At 38.6% G+C, this 24,345-nt stretch overlaps 1 pseudogene; it reads left to right on the top strand.

Annotated features, from left to right (window-relative positions):
• The window catches only part of LOC100454321 (zinc finger protein 37A-like), a 33,121-nt pseudogene extending 11,186 nt beyond the window's left edge, over positions 1 to 21,935 (top strand).
• Positions 21,936 to 24,345: the final 2,410 nt, after the last annotated feature.

The raw sequence follows: 24,345 nt of genomic DNA, 5'->3' as shown, positions 1-24,345 counted from the left end.
TATATCTCTTTACTTGTTATAAGTATGTTGAGATTTTCTGTTTCTTCTTGAGTCAGTTTTAGTAATGTGTGTGCTTTTAGGAAATGTGTCTATTTCATTGAGTTACTTAATTTATTAGTGTACAGTTGTTCATAGTATTCTCTTATAACCCATTTTTTTTTGTAATGTCACTTTCATTGCTGATTTTAGTTCTTTGAATTTTTTTCTTTAGTCAATCTAGCTAAAAGCTTATGAATTTTGTTTTATTTAAGGAATCAGCTTTTGGATTTTTTGGTTCTTTGTAGTTTTCTATTTTCTGTTCACTTATCTTTGCTCTAATATGTATTATATCCTTCCTTCTGCTAGCTTTGGGTTTAGTTTGATCCTTCTTTGCTAGTTGCTGAAGGTGTAAAGTTATTGATTTCTTTCTTTTTGAAAATAGGCATTTATTGCTATAAATCTCCCTATAGGCATACTCTTGGCTGCATCCCATAAGTTGTGATACAGTCTCTTTTTCACTCATTTCTAAGTATTTTTAAATTTCCTTTGTGCTTTCTTATTTGATCCATTAAACGTTAATATCCATGTTAAAAAATTTTTTCTGTTACTGATTTCTAGCTTTATCCTTTTATGGTCAGAATTTTTTTTTTTATTATTTCAGTCTTTTTAAATTTACTGAGATTTATTTTGTACCCTAATCTGTGGGCTTCCCTGTAGAATGTTTCTTGTGCACTTGAGAATAATGCATATTCTGCTGTTGGTAGGTGGAGTATTCCACATACTTCTCTTAGGCCTACTTGGCTTATACCATTATTCAAATACTCTGTTTTCTTACTGATCTTCTGTCTGGATATTCTATCCATTAATGAAAGCAGAGCAATGAAGTGTCCAACTATTATTACCAAACTCTGCATTTTTTCATTTAAATCTGTCAGTGTTTGCTTTATATATTTGGTTCTATTTTCTTTGATCCACATATGTTTGCAATTGATTTTTTTTATTAACACTTTTCCAGTTGTATAATGTCCTTCTTTGTCTCTTGTAACAGTTTTTTACGTAAAGTCTGTTTTTTTTGTTATTGTTGTTTTTTGTTTTTCTGGTATTAGTGTAGCTACCTAGCACTCTTTTGGTTATTATTTGCATAAATATCTTTCTTCATCCTTTCACATTCAGCTTACTGTTTCTGGATCTACAATGAGTTTCTTGGAGACAGCTTATGATTAGATCTTTTTCTTTTGTTCCCCTTATTTTCTGTTTTTAATTTTTATGGATACATAGTGAGTATATATATTTATGTGATTTATACACATGAGATATTTTGATATAGGCCTACAATGTGTAAAATCACATCAGAGTGAGTGGGGTAGCCATCACCTCCAGCACTTATCCTTTCTTTGTGTTACAATCAAATTATACTCTTAATTATTTTAAAATGTACAATAAATTATTGTTGGGATTTGCTGGCAAGATGGCCGAATAGGAACAGCTCTGGTCTGCAGCTCCCAGAGAGATTGACGCAGAATGTGGGTGATTTCTGCATTTTCAACTGAGGTACCTGAGTCATCTCACTGGGACTGGTGGGACAGTCAGTGCAGCCCACGGAGGGTGAGCTGAAGCAGGATGGGGCACTGTCTCACCCAGGAAGTGCAACGGGTCTAGAAACTCCCTCTCCTAGCCAAGGGAAGCCATTAGGGACTGAGCCATGAGGAATGGTGCACTCTGGCCCAGATACTGCACTTTTCACACAGTCTTCACAACCTGCAGACCAGGAGATTCCCTCTGGTGCCTGTGCCACCGGGGCCTGGGTTTCAAGCACAAAACTGGGTGGCCGTTTGGGCAGACACCAAGCTAGCTGCAGGAGTTTTTTTTTCATACCCTAGTGGTGCCTTGGAACGCCAGTGAGACAGAACCATTCACTCCCCTGGAAAGGGGGCTGAAGCCAGGGAGCCAGTGGCCTGGTTCGGCAGGTCCTACCCCCACAGAGCCCAGCAAGCTAAGATCCACTGGCTTGAAATTCTCACTGCCAGCCCAGCAGTCTGAGCTCAACCTGGGATACTCGAACCTGGTGGGAGGAGGGGTGTCTGCCATTGCTGAGGCTTGAGTAGGCAGTTTTACCCTCACAGTGTAAACAAAGCTGCCTGGAAGATCGAACTAGGTGGAACGCAACACAGCTCAGCAAGGCTGAGACTGCCTCTCTAGATTCCTCCTCTCTGGGCAGGGCATCTCTGACAAAAAAGGCAGCGTCTCCCGTCAGGGGCTTATAGATAAAACCCCCATCTCCCTGGGATAGAGCACCTGGGGGAAGGGGCGGCTATGGGCACAGTTTCAGCAGACTTAAAGGTTCCTTCCTGATGGCTCTGAAGAGAGCAGCAGATCTCCCAGCACAGCATTCAAGCTCTGCTAAAGGTCAGACTGCCTCCTCAAATGGGTCACTGACCCCCGTGTCTCCTGACTGGGAGACACCTTCCAGTAGGGGCCGACAGACACCTCATACAGGAGAGCTCCAGCTGGCCTCTGGCAGGTGACCCTCTGGGACAAAGCTTCCAGAGGAAGGAACAGGCAGCAATCTTTGCTGTTCGGCAGCCTCCACTGGTGATACCCAGCAAACAGGGTCTGGAGTGGAACTCCAGCAAACTCCAGCAGACCTGCAGCAGAGGGGCCTGACTGTTAGAAGGAAAACTAACAAACAAAAAGGAATAACATCAACATCAACAAAAAGGACATCCACTCAGAGATCGCATCTGAAGGTCACCAACATCAAACACCAAAGGTAAGGAAATCCATGAAGATGGGGAGAAACCAGTACAAAAGGCTGAAAATTCCAAAAACCAGAATGCCTCTTCTCTTCCAAAGGATGGCAACTCCTTGCCAGCAAGAGAAGAAAACTGGATGGAGAATGAGTTTGACAAATTGACAGAAGTATGCTTCAGAAGGTGGGTAATAACTAACTACTCCAAGCTAAAGGAGCATGTTCTATCCCAATGCAAGAAAGCTAAGAACATTGAAAAAAGATTAGACGTATTGCTAACTAGAATAACCAGTTTAGAGAAGAACATAAATCACCTGATGGAGCTGAAAAACACAGCACGAGAACTTCGTGAAGCATACACAAGTATCAATAGCTGACTCGATCAAGCAGAAGAAAGGATATAAGAGATTGAAGATCAGATTAATGAAATAAAGTGAGAAGACAAGATTACAGAAAAAAGAACAAAAAGGAATGAACAAAGCTTCCAAGAAATATGGGACTATGTGAAAAAACCAAATCTATGTTTGATTGGTGTACCTGAAAGTGACGGGGAGAATGGAACCAAGTTGGAAAACACCCTTCAGGATATTAGCCAGGAGAACTTTCCCAACCTAGCAAGAGAGGCCAACATTCAAATTCAGGAAATACAGAGAATACCACAAAGATACTCCTTGAAAAGAGTAACCCCAAGACACATAATCATCAGATTCAGCAAGGTTGAAATGAAGGAAAAAATTTTAAGGGCAGCGAGAGAGAAAGGTCAGGTCACCCACAAAGGGAAGCCCATCAGACTAACAGCAGATCTCCCTGCAGAAACCCTACAAGCCAGAAAAGAGTGGGTGCCAATATTGAACATTCTTAAAGAAAAGAATTTTCAACCCGGAATTTCACATCCAGCCAAACTAAGCTTCATAAGCGAAGGAGAAATAAAATCCTTTACGGACAAGCAAATTCTGAGAGATTTTGTCACCACCAGGCCTGCCTTACAAGAGTTCCTGAAGGAAGCACTAAATGTGGAAAGGAACAACCAGTGCCAGCCACAGCAACAACATATCAAATTTTAAAGACCATTGACACTATGAACAAACTGCATCAACTAATGGGCAAAATAACCAGCTAGCATCATAATGACAGGATCAAATTCACATATAACAATATTAACCTTAAATGTAAACGGGCTAAATGCCCCAATTAAACGACACAGACTGGCAAATTGGATAAAGAGTCAACACCCATCAGTGTGCTGTATTCAGGAGACCCATCTCATGTGCAAAGACACACATCAAAATAAAGGGATGGAGGAATATTTACCAAGCAAATGGAAAGCAAAAAAAGCAGGGGTTACAGTCTTAGTCTCTGATAAAACAGGCTTTAAATCAATGAAGATCAAAAGAGACAAAGAAGGGCATTACATAATGGTAAAGGGATCAATGCAACAAGAAGAGCTAACTATCCTAAATATATATGCACTCAATACAGGAGCACCCAGATTCATACAGCAAGTTCTTAGAGACCTACAAAGACACTTAGACTCCCACACAATAATAGTGGGAGACTTTAACATCCCACTGTCAATATTAGACAGTTCAACAAGACAGAAAATTAACAAGGATATTCAGAACGTTAACTCAGCTCTGGACCAAGCAGACCTAATAGACATCTACAGAACTCTCCCACCCAAATCAACAGAGTGTATATTATTCTCAGCACCACAACACATTTATTCTAAAATTGACCACATAATTGGAAGTAAAACACTCCTCAGCAAATGCAAAAGAATGGAAATCATAACAGTCTCTCAGAACACAGTGCAATCAAATTAGAAATCAGGATTAAGAATCTCACTCAAAACTGCAGAATTACATGAAAACTGAACTACCTGCTCCTGAATGACTGCTGGGTAAATAATGAAATTAAGGCAGAAATAAAGAAATTACTTGAAACCAATGAGAACAAAGACACAACGTACCAGAATCTGTGGGACACATTTAAAGTAGTGTCTAGAGGGAAATTTGTAGCACTAAATGCCCACAACAGAAAGCAGGAAGGAGGTAAAGTAGACACCCTAACATCATAATTAAAAGAACTAGAGAAGCAAGAGCAAACAAATTCGAAAGCTAGCAGAAGACAAGAAATAACTAAGATCAGAGCAGAACTGATGGAGATAGAGATACGAAAAACCCTTCAAAAAATCAATGAATCCAGGAGCTGGTTTTTTGAAAAGAACAAAATAGAATAGCCAGAAGAATAAAGAAGAAAAGAGAGAAGAATCAAATAGATGCAATAAAAAATGATAAAGGGGCTATCACTACTGATCCCATAGAAATACAAACTACCATCGGATAATACTGTAAACACCTCTATGCAAATAAACTAGAAAATCTAGAAGAAATGGATAGATTCCTGGACACATACATCCTTCCAAGTCTAAAGCAGGAAGAAGTCAAATCCCTGAATAGACCAATAACAAGTTCTGAAATTGAGGCAGTAATAGCCTACCAACCAAAAAAAGGTCTAGGACCAGACGGATTCACAGCCAGATACTACCAGAGGTCCAAAGAGGAGCTGATACAATTCCCTCTGAAACTATTCCAAGTAATAGAAAAAGAGGGAATCCTCTCTAACTCATTTTTTGAGGCCAGCATTGTCCTGATACCAAAACCTTGAAGGGACACAACAAAAAAAGAAAATTTCAGGCCAATATCCCTGATGAACATCTATGCAAAAATCCTCAATAAAATACTGTCAAACCAAATCCAGCAGCACATCAAAAAGCTTATCCACCACAATCAAGTCGGCTTCATCCCTGGGATGCAAGGCTGGTTCAATATAGGCAAATCAATAAACATAATCCATCACATACACAGAACCAATGAAAAAAACCACATGATTATCTCAGTAGGTGCAGAAAAGGCCTTTGACAAAATTCAACACCGCTTCATGCTAAAAACTCTCAAAAAACTAGGTATTGATGGAATGTATCTCAAAATAATAAGAGGTATTTATGACAAACCCACAGCCAATATACTGAATGGGCAAAAACTGGAAGCATTCTCTTTGAAAACCAGCACAAGACAAGGATGCCCTCTCTTACCACTCCTATTCAACATAATATTGGAAGTTCTGGCCAGGGCATTCAGGCAAGAGAAAGAAATAAAGGGTATTCAGATAGGAAAAGAGGAAGTCAAATTGTCTCTGTTTGCAGATGACATGATTGTATATTTAGAAAACTCCATTGTATCAGCCCAAAATCTCCTAAAGCTGATAAGCAACTTCAGAAAAGTCTCAGGATACAAAATCATTCTGCAAAAATCACAACCATTCCTATACACCAATAATAGACAAACAGAGAGCCAAATCATGAGTGAACTCCCATTCACAATTTCTACAGACAAAATTAAATACCTTGAAATACAACTTACATGGGATGTGAAGGACCTCTTCAAGGAGAACTACAAACCACTGCTCAAGGAAATAAGAGAGGACACAAACAAATGGAAAAACATTCCATGCTTATGGATAGGAAGAATCAGTATCATGAAAATGGGTATACTGCAAAGTAATGTATAGGTTCAATGCTATCCCCATCAAGTTACCATTAACATCCTTCACAGAATTAGAAAAAACTACTTTAAATTTCATATGGAACCAAAAAAGAGCCCAGATAGCCAAGACAATTCTAAGCAAAAAGAACAAAGCTGGAGGCATCACACTACCTGACTTCTATACTGCAATGCTACAGTAACCAAAACAGCATGGTACTGGTACCAAAACAGATATATAGAGCAATGGAATAGAACAGAGGCCTCAGAAATAACACCACACGTCTACAACTATTTGCTCTTTGACAGACCTGACAAAAACAAGCAATGGGAAATGGATTCCCTATTTAATAAATTGTGTTGGGAAAACTGGCTAGCCATATGCAGAAAACTGAAACTGGACCCTTTCCTTACACTGTATACAAAAATTAACTCAAGATGGATTAAAGACTTAAATGTAAGACCTAAAACCATAAAAACCCTAGAAGAAAACCTAGGCAATACCATTCAGGACATAGGCGTGGGCAAAGACTTCATGACTAAAACACCAAAAGCAATGGCAACAAGAGCCAAAATTGACAAATGGGATCTAATTAAACTAAAGAGCTTCTGCACAGCAAAAGAAACAATCATCAGAGTGAAGAGGCAACCTACAGAATGAGAGAAAATTTGTGCGATCTATCCATCTGACATAGGGTTAATACCCAGAATCTACAAAGAACTTAAACAAATTTACAAGAAAAAAACAACCCCATCAAAAAGTGGGTGAAGGATATGAACAGACACTTCGCAAAAGAAGACATTTATGCGGCCAACAAACATATGAAAAAAAGCTCATTGTCGCTGGTCATTAGAGAAAGTCAAATCAAAACCACAATGAGATACCACCTCACATCATTTAGAATGGTGAGCATTAAAAAGTCAGGAAACAGATGCTGGAGAGGATGTGGAGAAATAGGAACGATTTTATACTATTGGTGGGAGTGTAAATTAGTTCAACCATTGTGGAGACAGTGTGGTGATTCCTCAAGGATCTAGAACCAGAAATACCATTTGACCCAGCAATCCCATCACTAGGTATATACCCAAAGGATTATAAATCATTCTACTATAAGGACACTTGCATATGTATATTTCTTGTGGCACTATTCACAATAGCAAAGACTTGGAACAAACATAAATGCCCAACAATGATAGACTGGATAAAGAAAATGTGGTACATATACACCATGGAATACTATGCAGCCATAAAAAAGGATGAGTTCATGTCCTTTGCTGGGACATGGATGAAGGTGGAAACCGTCATTCTCAGCAAACTAACACAAGAACAGAAAACCAAACATGGCATGTTCTCACTCATAAGTAGGAGTTGGACAATGAGAACACATGGACACAGGGAGGGGAACATCTCACACCAGGGCCTGTCGGAGGGTGGTGGGGTAGGGGAGAGATAACATTAGGAGAAATACCTTATGTAGATGATGGGTTGATGGGTGCAGCAAACCACCATGGCACATGTATACCTATGTAACAAACCTGCATGTTCTGCAACTGTACCCCAGAACTTAAAATATAATAAAAAAAATTGTTGACTATAGTCACCCTGTTGTACTATCAAATACTCGATCTTATTCATTCTAATTACATTTTTTATGCATTATTTGAAGAAATGTATCCACTCTGCCAATCTCTGCCATTTTTCTTATTTATTTAATCCTAATTTCTCTTTTAACACCAAATCCAGATGAAAACTTGGCTTATAATCTTTTAACAGTTCCCTTGTTTGTCGTGAATCACATTTCAACCCAAAGCATTCCCTTTAGCATTCCTTGCAGAGTAGATCTAGTAAAAACATACTCCCTTAGTTTGTGTTCATCTGGGAATGTCCTCATTATTGACAGGCATGTTTGCCACGCATAGAATTCTCAGCTGACAGCTTTTTCTTTCAGCACTTTGAATATATCAGTCCAGTGCCTTCTAACCTCCAAGTTTTCTGCTGATGATCTTTTTGAGGTTCTTTTGCATATGACAAATTGCTTCTCCTTTGCATTTGATTCTCTGTCATTTTTTTTTTTTCTGACTGTTTGCTTATAACATGTCTTGGTGGATGTATTTGAGTTTATTTTGAGTTTATTGTGCTTCCTGGATGTGTAGATTTGTGTCTTTCACCAAATTTATGAAGTTTAATTTTGGCTTTTCTGCAAATACTCTATTTACTTGTCTCTCTTCTATTCTTCTACATTTCCCATAATGTTTTTGCTGGTCAGCTTGATGGTGTCCCATAGGTCTTTTGGGTTCCGTTTATTTTTCTTAATTCTTTTTTGCTCTGATTCTCAAACTTGATAATTTCAATAGTCTTATATTTAAATTCACAGATTCTTTTTGGCATTCCCAAATCTGCTGTTGAACTCCTCTGGTGAATTCATTATTTCAATTATGGTACTTTTTAGTTTTAGAATGTCTATATGGTGCTTTTTTACAGTTTCAATCTCTTTATTGATATTTGGTTTGTAAGTTGTTTCATGGTTCTCTCTGGTGCTCGTATGTTTTCTTTTAGCTTTTGACCATATTTAAGACAGTTGATTTAAAGTCTTTTTTTAAGAAGTGTTATGTTTGGTTTGCCTCTGGGATATATCTGTCAATTTCTATTTTTCCTTTGATTGGAGAACACTTCCAGTTTCTTTGTATGCTTTGTGATTTTCTTGTTCCTGTTGAAACTGGGTATTTTAATATTATAATTTGGTAACTTTAGAAATCACTTTCTCATTCTTCTCTAGACTTTGCTGTTCTTAATTACTGAAGTCTTCAGTATCCATTTGTTTTTATGAATTTTTCAAACTTTTTTTGCAGTCTTATGTGTGGTCTCTCTCTTTAGCTTGTGTTCAGGTAGTGTTTTAACAGGCATTTTTCCTGGAAGGCCAGGTTTCAAACAACCACCACCAAACAAAAAAGAAAAAGAAAAAGAAAAAACAAAAAACTAAAAAAAAAACTACAACAAAACCCCTTTCTTATTATTTGCAAATTGGCTCTGTCCTGGGGCACTTTTTAAACACTTAGCCTGGTCCATTTAGAACTTCATCTTAGTCTTCACTGCTTGCTTGAACTGAGCATAGAGATTAGCCAGAAGTAAAACCTTAGGGTCTTTTCAGGTCTTTGCCAAGCTTCTCCTGTCCTGAGTATGTGCTTGGCATTCTGAATTCCCTAACCCATTTATGGCTAGTGTGCCATTATTGGAACGCTAAGCATGCAGGAGTTATTTATATCCTACTGCTTAAGGTCATTTGAAGGTCTGATTGCAAAAATTAAAAAAATTGTAACCTCAGGCATAAATGGGCTATAACGTACACAGTGCTCTTGATTGCCCTCATTTTCCCCCGAAAAAAGTCTCTCTTTAGCTTTTTTTTCTTCTGGAATTCATTATAGAATGGAATTTATCTCCTAGATTTACAAACTATTCTTTTATTATCTCTTCTTCCAGTTTTTATTTTGTGATAATTTGTGCAATTTTATACATTTAGATTTGTACAATTCTGCATTTTACATCCATTTTGTTTTCTTTCTTTCTTTCTTTTTTTTTTTTTTTTTTTGACAGAGTTTCACTCTTTTTGCCCAGGCTGGAGTACAGTGGTGTGATCTTGGCTCACTGCAACATCTGCCTCCTGGATTTTCAAGTGATTCTCCTGTCTCAGCCTCCTGAGTAGCTGGGATTACAGGCACCTGCCACCATGCCTGGCTAATTTTTGTATTTTTAGTAAAGAAGGGGTTTCACCATGTTGACCAGGCTGGTCTTGAACTCCTGACCTCGTGATCCTCCCGCCTTGGCCTACCAAAGTACTGGGATTACAGGCGTGAGCCACCACACCTGGCCTATTTTGTTTTGTAGTAGTGTTCACAGAGTATTTGTTTTGTTTTCACAGTTAGGCAAATATTAACATTTAATTTTGGAATGCTGTTTTTTTTTCTCTGACATATATATTTTTTTGAGATGGAGTCTCATCCTGTTACCCAGGCTGGAGTTCAGTGGTACGACCTTGGCTCACTGCAACCTCCACCTCCCGGATTCAAGAGATTCTCCTGCCTCAGCCTCCTGAGTAGATGGGATTACAGGCATCCACTGCCACACATGGCTATTTTTTGTATCTTTAGTAGAGACGGGGTTTCACCATGTTGGCCAGGCTGGTCTTGAACTCCAGACCTTAGGTCTCTCCCAAGCTTCAGAATCATCTCTGTAACCTTCCACTGGACACGCTCACTTGCATGACATGAAGACATTCCAAGAGCTGCATGGCCTGCATGTGTCTTATTGTCACTCTGCACCCTCACCTCCCGCAACACCCAACCTCCTGGTTCTAATTTCCAGACCTTCTAAGGCCCCTATACAGGCCCTCTGGAAGTAGCCCTTCCTCTCTTCCTTTGCTTAGCGAATTTCCGCTTCCACATCTCCACTGCTGCCCCTTAATATAGACAACCTACCTCTAACGCTGCTCTCCAGCAGTCTCCACTCTACTTTGGTGGCATTGCTTCCTGAGTGAAAACTGAATTATGTTACAGGGATTCAGTTGTGTATTTTCAGTTCACCATCTTCTGCTATTTGCATCAATGACTTGGAGTTGGGGGAGCAGGGAGCCTATGGCCTAAAGGAAGTGTGCAAGATAATTGTGTTGATGTCATATACTGCCAGTCCTTTAGGGCATGGGAGGAAACTATCAGCATGCCTATTTATATTTTTATCTAAAAAATAAGAACAAAATTAAGCTTTCCTTATATGTGGATTGTATTTTCTTTATAAATAAATATAAACAAAACTAGTAGTTGCTAAACATTTTTATGGATTAGATGAGTGATAAATATCTGGAGAACACTAACAGGATTAAAGCCAAAAGTATTTCCTAGTCTCCCTCATCTCCTGTGCCTCTGCAACCTTTATCTCATCACAGGTAAGACATGCTCTTATCCTGTTAAGCAATTCCATTGACTTGCCACATATTTTTTCAGGTTTTTAACCTTTTCTTAAGTTTTTGTTATATGTTTGCAAAGGAACTAAAGTTTTATCATCTCAGTGAAGTCTAATATGTTGACACACTCTCACATGAATTTGCACAGAACACTTTTATGATCCATCTGTGTTGCACATATCTGTGGTGTGAGTCCTTTAAGTCCTGTGGTAGATATGTCTCTGTATGTATGTTTCCTTATGAGAAGATAATGTTCGTCTCTTGTAAGGAAGACTCTTGTATTCAAATTGGAATACTCAGAAACTAAGAAAGCTCTAGGCACATGTGGGTACTAAATACTTTTGCATTAAGTAATTAATGCATCAACAGGATATTTCTGCTATGATTTTTTACCGACAGTGTGTAACATAAAACAACATATATCATGGAGGCCCTTTATAACATTTTCTATTTAATTTTCAACAACAAAAATGGTAAGAATTAGTCCCTAAACATCTTTTCTCACATCAGCTGATTCTTATCGTGTCAGACTGAGCAGAACTGTGATTTTCCAGGGATCAGTGTCATTTAGGGATGTGACTATGGGCTTCACTCAAGAGGAGTGGCAGCATCTGGACCCTGCTCAGAGGACCCTGTACAGGAATGTGATGCTGGAGAACTACAGCCACCTTGTCTCAGTAGGTAGGTAGGAATTGTTTCCCATGTAGAAGGCCAGAATGCATGTCCTTTCTTATCAATAGAAACTTGTGGAAATTTTGTAAAATATAATATTTAGGTTTGAAATTTAGAGGTCAAGGACAATGTATCCCTTTTGGATACCAGAAAGAATATTTTCCTCTGCCCCATGACAGGATTAAATGAGGTGTGTGTGTGTGTGTGTGTGTGTGTGTGTGTGTGTGTATACTGTTTGGGGTATACTGTCTTCCTCCTTCAGGGAAACCCACCCAGTTTGTCAGAAGTAATATAATTCTCATTCACAGGATATTGCATTCCTAAACCAGAAGTGATCCTCAAGTTGGAGAAAGGCGAGGAGCCATGGATATTAGAGGAAAAATTTCGAAGCCAGAGTCATCTGGGTGAGTTAGTGCTGGATGGAATTTAAAGGTAGGCAGATCACAAAGGGTAAGTTTAGATAAATAAGACCATTGCAATGTTCTTCAGGAATCATATTTTAGAATGACCCAAATATCCAGTGGCTCTGAATCACCCAGCATCTCCCAGTATCACTTCCATACACACATCTTGTTTTTTTTTTAAAATTGTGGTATAAATTATATAGTTAAGTCAAAGCTAAATAAAATTATATATATATATGAGAGACTCATGTATCCATCATTGAGATGAATATATAGAGTGTTTTTCAGCACCCCTGGAAAGCTCCCTGGTGTAGTCTTCCCATTAAAGAGCATCCCTCCTTCTATAAAATATTAAATATATTTTTCTATACATGCTTTTTTGAGTTGCTCATTCGTTAGCATTCTACCGTATTCACATTTTTTTACAGAATTATTTTAAAATAGCCTGGGCCCAGTGGTGCATGCCTGTAATCCCAGCAATTTGGGAGGCTGAGGTGGGAGGATCACTTGAGCCCAGGAATTTGAGACCAGCTTGGGCAACACAGGGAGACCCTATCTCTATGAAAACTTAAAAAATTAGCCAGTCATGGTGGCACACACCTGCGGTCCCATGCCTGGCTAATTTTTGTGATCTCAGCTACTGGGGAGCTGAGCTGAGAGTCTTGCTTTAGCCTAGGAAGAGGCTGCAGTGAGCTGTGTTTGTGCCATTGCACTGCAGCCTGGGTGACAGAGCAAGATTCTGTCTCTAAAATATAAAAAGCAATTAAAATTAAAATTAAACATTCAAACACTAATGATTTCAGCATGAAGCCTGAAAAAATTTGTGTTTGAAAAAGCTCTCTGGGTAATTCTGATAAACATTATTTATCAGGTACCATTGATGTAAATATCTACGTAGGGCACTGAGAGAAAATCATAGGTAGAGTAATGGCTGCCAGGAACATAGTTGGTGATCGAAAACAGAATTGCATGAAATATTTTAAAATTCAGTGTTTAACAAAGAATATTGTTATAGCAATCCAGCTGATGTTTGTGCTTAAATGAATTATACAAACGGTTCTTTCACATTTTTTAGTAAATGAACCTGGAAGTGGTGGGAAAATTTGGGAAGGCAACTTTTTAAAAACATTGTTAGACTGTAAGCTGACAATGAAAAAACAATCAGTATAAAATTATGATGGGCATGAGCAATTTATGAGGGACAAACAGATGAACTTACCTAGAGTGAAATATATTCATTCTAGACTTGTAAAAGAATGGCTTGGTTCTAATCTGAATCTAAACATAAAGATATGTCTACTTCAGTGATACCTTGTTAAAAAAAAAAGTGTTTGTTCTTGGAACATTGGTCTCAGTATAATATAGTACAGTTGATGGAATAAAAGGCAAATCCCATAGCCGGAATAGAACCATAAGCCTGATCCTGTGGCAACGATGACTTGTTCACTCATTGATTTCACTCTTATTGTTGCATACTTTTATTCCTAGTGAATCAGAGCTAGAAAAACAATTAAGCCAGATGCAGTGGCTCATGTCTGTAATCCTAGCCCTTTCGAAGGCCAATGTGGTTGAACTGCTTGAGGCCAGGAGTTTGAGACCAGCCTGGCTAACATGGCAAAATCCTGTCTCTACTAAAAACATAAAAACTAGCTGAGCATGGTGGTGCATGCCTGTAGTCCCAGCTACTTGGGAGGTTGAGGCATGAGAATTGCTTGAATCCAGGAAGCAGAGGTTGCAGTGAGCTGAGATCACGTCACTACATGCCAGCCTGGGTGACAGAGGAAGACTGTCTCAAAAACAACAACACACAGAATTGGAGCCTGGATTATAGGACTATCTATGAATTAGAACTTTTAGAAATTTGATTTGTTGCTGCTGTGTTGAGTTGAAAAGAGTTATAAGACTGGAAGTGTGCACGTTATTGTCATAATGTAGGTGTGAGGAGATAATGGCCTAAACTGAGCCTTCAAACATAATGCTAACTTTATTTCTCTTACATATCCTTGTCAACTAATCTTTCTTGTCACTCTATATTTCAGAATTAATTAATACCAGTAGAAACTATTCAAGAATGAAGTTCAATGAGTTTAACAAAGGTGGAAAATATTTCTGTGATGAAAGCATGAAATAATTCATTTTGAAGAGGAACCTTCTGAATATAATAAAAATGGGAATGGCTTCTGGCTGAATGAAGACCTCGTTTGGCATCAGAAGATTACAAATTGGGAGCAACCTTTTGAATACAATGAATGTGGGAAAGCTTTCCCTGAGAATTCACTCTTCCTTGTACATAGGAGAGCTTACACAGGACAGAAAACATGCAAATATACTGAACATGGGAAAACCTGTGATATGTCGTTTTTTATTAGTCATCAGCAAACACATCCAAGAGAGAACCACTATGAATGTAATGAATGTGGAGAAAGTATCTTTGAGGAATCCATTCTCCTTGAACATCAGAGTGTTTACCCATTCAGCCAGAAGTTAAATCCCACTCCAATTCAGAGAACCCACTCAATTAACCATATTATTGAATATAATGAATGTGGAACCTTTTTCAGTGAAAAATTAGTCCTTATTTACAACAGACAGCACATCCAGGGGAAAAACCTTATGAATGTCATGAATGTGGAAAAACCTTCACCCAGAAGTCAGGCCACACAAGACATCAGAGAACACACACAGGGAAAACCCTATGAATGTCACGGATGTGGGAAGACCTATAAGAATTCAGACCTCATTAGAAATCAAAGAATTCACACAGTGGAGAGACCTTACAGATGTCATGAATGGAGAAATCCTTCAGTGAAAAGTCATCCCTTACTCAACATCAGAGAACACACATGGGGAGAAACCATAGGTATGTCATGAATGTGGGAAAACCTCATTTAAGTCAGTTCTTACTGTGCATCAGAAAACACACAGGGGAGAAGCCCTATGAATGCTATGCATGTGGGAACGCCTTTCTCGGAAAGTCAGACCTCATTAAACATCAAAGAATTCACAGAGGAGAAAAACCTTATGAATGTAATGAATGTGGGAAGTCATTCTCTGAGAAGTCAACCCTTAATAAACATCTAAGAACACACAGATGGGAAATCTTATGAATGTATTCAATGTGGAAAATTCTTCTGCTGCTACTACAGTTTCACAGAACATCTGAGAAGACACACGGGGAGAAACCTTTTGGATGTAATGAATGTGGGAAAACCTTCCGTCAGAAGTCGGCCCTAATTGTTCACCAGAGAACTCATAGAAGACAGAAACCCTATGGATGTAATGAATGTGGAAAATCATTCTGTGTGAAGTGAAAACTCATTGCACATCATAGAACATACACAGGGGAGAAACCCTGTGAATGTAATGTTTGTGGAAAATTATTATTAAGTCAAAACTAACTGTACATCAGAGAACACACTTGAGGTGAAACCCTATAAATGTAGTAAGTGAGGGAAATTACTCTGGGTGAAGTCAGAACTTTGTAGAACAGAGAACATAAAGGGTGAAAGAAATCTGTTAATATAATGATAATGAGAACACCTTTGCCCTGAAGTCAGTTCTCACAGTATAGAAGAGAACTTAAAGAGGGAAAAAAACAATATGAAGATATGGAATGCAGGAAAACATTATTCTGGAATTTGGGCCATAGATTATGTTTAAAAACTAAAAGTGGAAAATACTTATTGGTGAATGAATATAGGAAACATTTTGCTCAATGCCACACCTCAGTAAACATCAGAGAGTTCACACAGGGTGAAACCTGGCTCAGCATCCCTAGGTTGAGAAGGGATGCATTTTTCTGCTACTACTACAGTTTCACAGAATATCTGAGAAGACACACAGGCGAGAAACTTTTTGGGTGTAATGAATGTGGGAAAACCTTTCATCAGAAGTCAGCCCTAATTGTTCACCACAGAACTCATATAAGACAGAAACCCTATGGATGTAATGAATGTGGAAAATCAGTCTGTGTGAAGTCAAGAGGCCACAGAAAATGCACAAACTATAGGAAAGCATTTACTATGAGGTTATATTTTGTAGAGCATATGTAATAAGAAGTACTTTCTCAGTGAACATCAGATAGTAGAGAAAGTATTTTTAACTGTATCCAATGTGTGGACGTTTTAGGTTAAAATCTAAATTTAATATAGACCAGAGGTGTTGAATTACAGGATATCTAGCAATTTAAGAAAACGTAGAGAAAAGGTTTTTTTTTTTTTTTTTGAGATGGAGTCTCGCTCTGCCACCCAGGCTGGAGTGCAGTGGCATGATCTCGGCCCACTGCAAGCTCCGCCTCCTGGGTTCATGCCATTCTCCTGCCTCAGCCTCCTGAGTAGCTGGGACTACAGGCACCTGCCACCACACCTGGCTAATTTTTTGTATTTTTAGTGGAGACAGGGTTTCACCGTGGTCTCGATCTCCTGACCTCGTGATCTGCCTGCCTCGGCCTCCTAAAGTGCTGGGATTACAGGTGTGAGCCACCCTGCAAAAAAAAGGTTTTTATTGAGAAATAGCATTTTACTTTGCTAATATCCAGTTCAGTTAATTGTCAAGACTGCTGTTTTCTGAGACTTGAAAAGATGCCACTCTGGAGTCAATGACTATAACTAGTTCAAAGGTTTATTGCTTAGCCATATGTAAAATAAGCGAAGACTTTTTAGCAAAGGGAACCATAAGCGAGAGTGCTCTTGTATGTCCAGGAATAAAGAGACCCTTAATCTGGGGCCATAGGACAGGAGCCCACCAGCAGGATTTTTGAATAATCCTGGGGCAGACTAATTTCGGGCGACCCATCTCAGAACGGTGGATCAAAGGGGCAAGTCAGCTTGCCTTGTATGCAGCTTATGAGGATTAGTAGAAGAGAGTGCGTCCAGATTTCTGCTCTAGCAGACGTCCAACACATAAGCCAGGACATTCTGTTGTGAGTGACTTATTGTACCCAACTCTATTTCTCTCCAAACTGAAACACGTTTTTCATAGGTGATATAACTTTTTAAAATGTATATAGAGATACAACTTAAATATGGGGCTTTGAAAAAGCACAAATAGGCTGGGCATGGTGGCTTGCGCCTGTAATCCCAGTACTTTGGGAGGCTGAGGTGGGCAAGACCTGAGGTCAGGAGTTCCAGACCAGCCTGGCCAACATGATGAAACCCTGTCTCTACTAAAAATACAAAAATTAGCCAGGCATGATGGTGCACACCTGTAGTCCCGGCTACTAGAGAGGCTGAGGTGGGAGGATCACTTGAACTTGGGAGGTGGAGGTTTCAGTGAGCTGAGATCATGCCACTGCACTCCAGCCTGAGTGACAGACACTTTCAAAAAAAAAAAATAGATTTTGCTATTGGGTAAGGTATAGTAGTCAGCAGCAGAATACACTGATTGAGGACAACTATAAAATTACAAAAAATATTTAAATGCAAGTTATTGCTATAGAAGCAAATAGAACTAAAGGGGCAAAATTCTAGAGAGTGGTAAATCCCAGAAAGCACATGCACAGAATGCAGCTCTTTGCTCTGGGGACCCTTTCCAATTCTGGCTATAGGAAAGAACCGGAATACTGAACTTGGTTCAGGCAGAGGGCCATACCCTGGGGGTCAGGGGAAGCCATGGGGGGACCAGAAACCAGGAGAACAATCAAGATTGCAATGAAAAAAAAATGGATACATTAGGGGCTTCAAACACATATAATTTCTAAAGAAATTTCTAGATGTCTCATGCTTCATAGGGCAGGAGGCTGAAAAGCTAATTTGAGAAGAAAACAAGTAGGATTTTTGTTTTGTTTTGCATTTTGCAATATGCAGTAGAAATGATTAGAACTTAGGAAGTGCCAGCAGGTTGGTCCTTTCGTGAACATGCCATCAGTAAAAGCCCTGGAAACAAGGTCATACCAGAGGTTCATTGTGCCTTGTCACAACTGTGCAAACAGTACCTGAGTGGAATATTCAAAAACGTGCTTAGAAAGAAAACTCTAGGACAGATGGCTTCACTGAAATTATTCCAAATATTTAATAAATAAAGCATACCAGGCTTTTATAAACTCTTCTAGAAGAAAAAAGTTGGAACTTTTCAATTCAGTTTTTGGGGCCAGTGCAACCTTGATACCAAAACCAAAAAAACAAACAAACAAAAAACATAAAGCTATAGACCAAAGTCTCATAGATTTAGATGCAAAATCCTAAAATTGAAAAAAAAGTCTAGTCATATCCATAAACTGTATCATCACCAAGAGATGTTTATTAGGGCAATCAAAAGATGATTTATTATTTTTAAAAAATCAATGTGGCCTTCCATTCCTCTTTCTTTTGATTCCCCTCTTTGACTCTTTATGTGTCTCTTTTGCCTTCCCTCCCCAGAGTGGAGGAGTTAGACCTGCATCGTGGGATGTGAGGAGTTGTGGCTATGTGTCTGCTGGCACCAAGAGGGCTGAGGGTGAGGTGTGGAAGGGACAGGGGGAGGAGATGGGTAGCATTGTTGAGAGATTGGTACCACTGAGCAAATAAATATGTTGAGAATGATGACGGCAACTTTTCTCCCTGTTAGAGAAGGTTTTTATAAAAATAAGAATGAGGAGAGCTAGAAAACCTGGAGTGTGGGATTAGAATAGAACTCATATCTTTTAAATATATAGGAACAATAGAGAAATTGTTGTGTGTGCCCATATACATATATTTTGTGATTCATTCTACTAAGAGAACACAAATGCAGTGACACCTCAGTAACAGTAAGCACACCAACTGCCAAGTTATTAGTTCCTAAATACTATCCACAAAAATGGGGACCAGGGATGATTCCTAGTCAGAGATTGGGAGAAAAAGAAGATGAGCCTGAATCATTTCATGTACCTAACAGTAAGAAAATACTCTGGCTGGGCTCAGTGGCTCATGCCTGTAATTCTAGCATGTTAGAAGGTCGAGGTGGGTGGGTTGCTTGAGCCCAGGAGTTTGAGACCAGCCCGGGCAACATGGCAAAACTGTCTCTACAAAAAATATGAAAATTAGCCAGGCATGATGGTGTGCACCTGTTGTCCAAGATACTCAGGAGGCAGCGAGGTGGGAGGATCACTTGAGCCTGGGATATTGAGACTGCATTGAGCTGTGGTCATGCCACTGCACTCCAGCCTGGAAGACAGAGTGAAACCCTGTCTCAGGAAAAAAGAAAAAAAAAAGATGTCACTCAGCAAGTTAATGGACAAACTGTGCAACATCCAGAAAACTTTAACGTTCTTCAAAGAAATAGAAAACACAATCCTAAAATTTATATGGAAACCACAAAAGACCTAGAATAGAGCTATCCTGAGCAAAAGGAATCAAACTGGAGGAATCATATTAACTGACTTCAAATTATTCTACAGAGCTACAGTAACCAAAACAGCATGATACTGGCATAAAAACAGACACGTAGGAACAGAATAGACAACCCAGAAACAAATTCATACATCTACAGTGAACTCACTTTTGACAAAGGTATGAGGAACATACATTAGGGTAAAGATAGTGTCTTTAATAAATGGTGCTGGCAAAACTGGATATCCATATGGAGAAGAATGAAACTAGACCCCTATCTCTTAGCATATACAAAAATCAAAATTAATTAAAAAGTTAAGTCTAAGACCTCAAACTATGAAACAGCTAAAAGAAAACATTGGAGAATCTCCAGGACATTGGAGTGGGCAAAGATTTCTTGTGTAATAGCTGACAAACAGGCAACCAAAGCAAAAGTGGACAAGTGGGATCACATCAAGTTAAAAACCTTCTGTATTGCAAGGGAAACAACAAAGTGAAGAGACAACCCATAGAATGGGAAAGAATATTTGCAAACTATCCATCTGTATTAGGCCATTCTTGAAGTACTATAAAGAAATACTTGAGACTGGGTAATTTATAAAGAAGAGGTTTAATTGGCTCACGGTTTTGCAGGCTGTACAGGAAGCATGGTGCTAACATCTGATCAGCTTGTAGGGAGGCGTCAGGAAGCTTCCAACCATGGTGGAAGGCAAAAGGGGAATAAGTATCTCACATGGCAGGAGCAAGGGCAAAGAGATGGGGAGGGAGGTGCCACACACTTAACCAGATCTTGTGAGTACTCAGGTCTTGTGAGGGTTGCTTGAAGTCATGGATACCCCATTTACCCTGATGTGTTCATACACATTTCATGACTATCAGAATATCTCATGTACCCCCATGAACATATACACCTATTTGTACCCACAAAAATTTAAAAATAAAGTTAATTTCAATGTTTAAAGACTCATTATTAAAATAATAGCAGTTTCTATAAATTTAATATTTCAATAAAACTCCCAGTATTTATTCTTAATACTGGAAAAACTTTTCCAAAATGCATATGGCAGAAATATGGGCGTTGATGCGAGGACAGCATCAATTAATGAGGGATCCTCCCCCTTGACCAAAATACCTTCCACCAAGACCCACCTTTAATGCTGAGGATTACATCTCAAAATGAGATTTGGGCAGGGACAAATATCCAAACTATATCACTAGCTATATCAGGAGCTGTAACTATAACTATATCAGGAGCTATAACAATTCTATAGAAAAAAAATCTAATCTGAAAACTGGACAAAAATCTGAATAGACATTTCTCAAAAGAAGACATACAAATGGCAAACAGGCATATGAAAAGGTACTCAACATCATTGATCCATTAGAGAAATGCAAATCAAAACTACAATGAGATATCATCTCACCCCAGTTAAAATGTCTTCTGTCCAAAAGACAGGTAATAACAAATGCTGAAGAGGACGTGAAGAAAAGGGAACCCTCATGCACTGTGGAAATATATATTAGTACAACCACTATGGAGAACAGTTTGTAGGTACCTCAAAAGCTAAAAATAGAGCTACCATACAATCCAGCAATTCCACTGGTAGGTATATACCCCAAAGAAAGGAAATCAGTATATTCAAGATAAATCTGCACCATGTTTACTGTAGCACTACTCGCAATAGCCAAGATTTGGAAGCAACCTAAGTGTCCATCGGCAGATGAATGGATAAATAAAATATGGTACATATATACAATGGAGTACTATTCAGCCATAAAAAAGAATGAGATCCTGTCATTTGCAACATTATAGATGGAACTAGAGATCATTAAGTGAAATAAGCCAGGCACAGCAAGACAGACATCACATGTTCTGACTTATTTGTTGGAGCTAAAGATGAAAACAACTGAATTTATAGAGATAGAGAGTAGAAGGGTGTTTACCAGAGGCTGGGAAAGGTAGTGGGGGGCATGATGAGGGGAAGTGGGGAATGTTAATGGGCACAAAAAAGTAGAGTGACTAAGACCTAGTATTCGATAGCACAACAAGTTTACTACAGTCAATAATAATTGTACATTTTTAAGGTATAATTGAATTGTTTGTAACACAAAGGATAAATGCATGAGGTTATGGATACCCCATTTACCCTGATGTGATTATTAGACATTGCATGCCTGTATAAATATATCATGTACCCTATAGATGTGTACATCTAGTATGTACCCAAAAAAACTAAAAATAAAGTAAAAATTTCAATGATTAGGAAGACCATTGTTAATATCAGTTTTCTTTAACTGTTTCTGTAAATTTAATACAATTTCAATAAAGCTTCCAATATTTATTCTTAGTACTGGAAAAATTTTTCCAAAAATGTGTATGGCAGAAATAGGGCCAAAATAGGCAAGAAAACTATTTTTGAGATGTCAGTTTTCCTCAAATTGTTCTATTAATTAAACACCTGAATTAAAGTTTGATAGTGGATTATAAGTTTATGTGAATATTCAAAACAATTGTGAATATATGAGTCCAGAATCACAGCCATACACCATGAGGTGCTTGGGACATTTTCAGCAAATGTGCCAATGAAATCCAAGGGGAAAGACACATCTTCAAAAAGTGGTGTTAACTTTGACTCCCCAAAGCATATATAAAGCCTCAACTCATCATAGATCTAAATAAAAGAGCTCAAGGTTAAAACTTGTAGAAGAAAAACTGAGAAAATTTGTGTAGGTTTGAGTTAGGTGATGATTTCTATATGGACAATAAAAATATGGAATATACACAAATTTAATGCACTTAATAAAAACGATGTACTCACTTTAAACTTTGATAAATTAAATTTTGTTAAATTCAAAAGCTTGTGTTCTTAAAGCACACAATTAAGGAAATGGAAAGGTGAGTTATGGACTGAAAAAAATACTTGTAAAACAGCTTTGGATAAGAATAGAAGAGAAATCCCAATAAGAAAATTGGTGAAAGATTGGTATGAAAAGTTCACTACAGAAAAAATATGAATGGCAAATAAGCCTGATTTGGGGGAGTGTATTCAATACCAATGCTAATTTTTGAAATGTCCTGTGTTTAATTTTTTGGGGTGTGTGATTTGCAACATGCCCCTGCTGCATGGAGGAAGAGGACATGGTAAAATGAACAGAAGTAATAATTGTAAACATAAAGTCTCAAGGGATCATAATTTTCCACAGAACAGAATAAAATCTGTAGTTGTCAATTTACAACACCACTCAGTAAAAGCACAATACAATAATTCCACTATTAATATGTGCCAAATTTCTGATCTTGAAACCAGCTCAATTTTCCTATGCAATTGATGTTTATGGGGGCCTTTTTTGAGGGAAATAAACATAGAAATTTACTGTCAAACCATTCTTGCATTGCTGTAAAGAAATACCTGAGACTGGGTAATATAAAGAAAAGAGGTTATAAAGGAAAGAGGTTTAATTGGCTCAGGTTCTGCAGGCTTTGCAGGAAGCATGGTGCTGGCATCTACTCGGCTTCTGGTGAAGCCTCAACTTTCAGTCATAGCAGAAGGCAAAGCAGGAGCAAGAGAGAGGGAGTTGGGGGAAGTGCCACATTCTTTTAGATGACCAGATCTTGGGAGAATTCAGTATCAGGAAGACAGCACTAAGCCGTATGAGGGTTCCATGCCCATGATCACCTCCCACCAGGACCTGCCTCCAGCACTGGGAATTGCAATTCAACATCAGATTTAAGCAGGCAAAAATATCCAATGTATAGGATTGACCTCCCAGTCTTAAAGGTTGAGAAATTTAACATTTGTCATCTGAGTTTCTTTCTCAATAAACTGATCATTAGGACTTCCACATAGTTTCATGGAATTGAAACTTTACAGATCACCACAACTGGACAAGGAGAGCTGTTGCCAGTTGACCCCTCTTCCTTCTCTCCCATTCCTGTTTTCCCACAGGTGGTTACAAAGAGATGCTAGACCTCTCATCTAACTACCTGCTGCCTGTTGATCATATTCCTTGCTCCCCTTAATTCCTGTCTATATGAACTCCTAACTTTAGTTGGGAGAGAGACGGATTTGACGGTTAGACTGACAGCATCCACAATAAATCTCTTCTTCCCTGGCAATACTCGTCTTAGTGACTGGCTTTCTGTGCGGTGAGCAACCACACCTAGGCCAAAGCCCTGGTGTTCAGCAACAATACATTTGTTCTACTTGATCCTCTGAGCTAATATCTTTGTCTTGTAAAAACTTGCCTCACAGCCTTTCAGATCAGGGGATGCTCAATGAGGAAGAAACCATTAAGAACTATGTTATCCAGTTTTGTCTAAGTCTGCTGTGATCGGGCAGTTCACTGTGCAGTGAAAAGCCTCCAGAGCAACATGCAGCAGCCCTGTCATCATCCTGTGATCACCCAGATGATGGTTCGCACACCTATGAAGCCAACTATAGCCATAACTGGAGCCCAGGCTGAAGCTTTTTGCTGATAACGAATGAGCTGGAAAGGTGGGGTTGGCCAATTTCTCTGTGCATTGTATCCAAGCAATGTAGTTTGGGCCCTAGAAAAGAGTTCTACCTGACAATGAGCCATTCTGCCAAATAGTCAACTGGGGATTTGAAAGCTTGGACTTGAAGGGACTTTCGGTATTCTCTAATAAAGATATATTCTATGTCCATATCTTTTTGTATTTTCAAGTGCAAAGAGTAACATTTTTGCTCAAATATTCCAATTTCCAAATAATTCATATAACGGTATTGGATTGACCCC

This window comes from Pongo abelii, chromosome 8 (genome assembly GCF_028885655.2).
Source record: "Pongo abelii isolate AG06213 chromosome 8, NHGRI_mPonAbe1-v2.0_pri, whole genome shotgun sequence".
NCBI lineage: Eukaryota > Metazoa > Chordata > Mammalia > Primates > Hominidae > Pongo > Pongo abelii.
The sequence above is the reverse complement of the archived record's forward strand: the minus strand, read 5'-3'. Positions and strand labels throughout refer to the sequence as shown.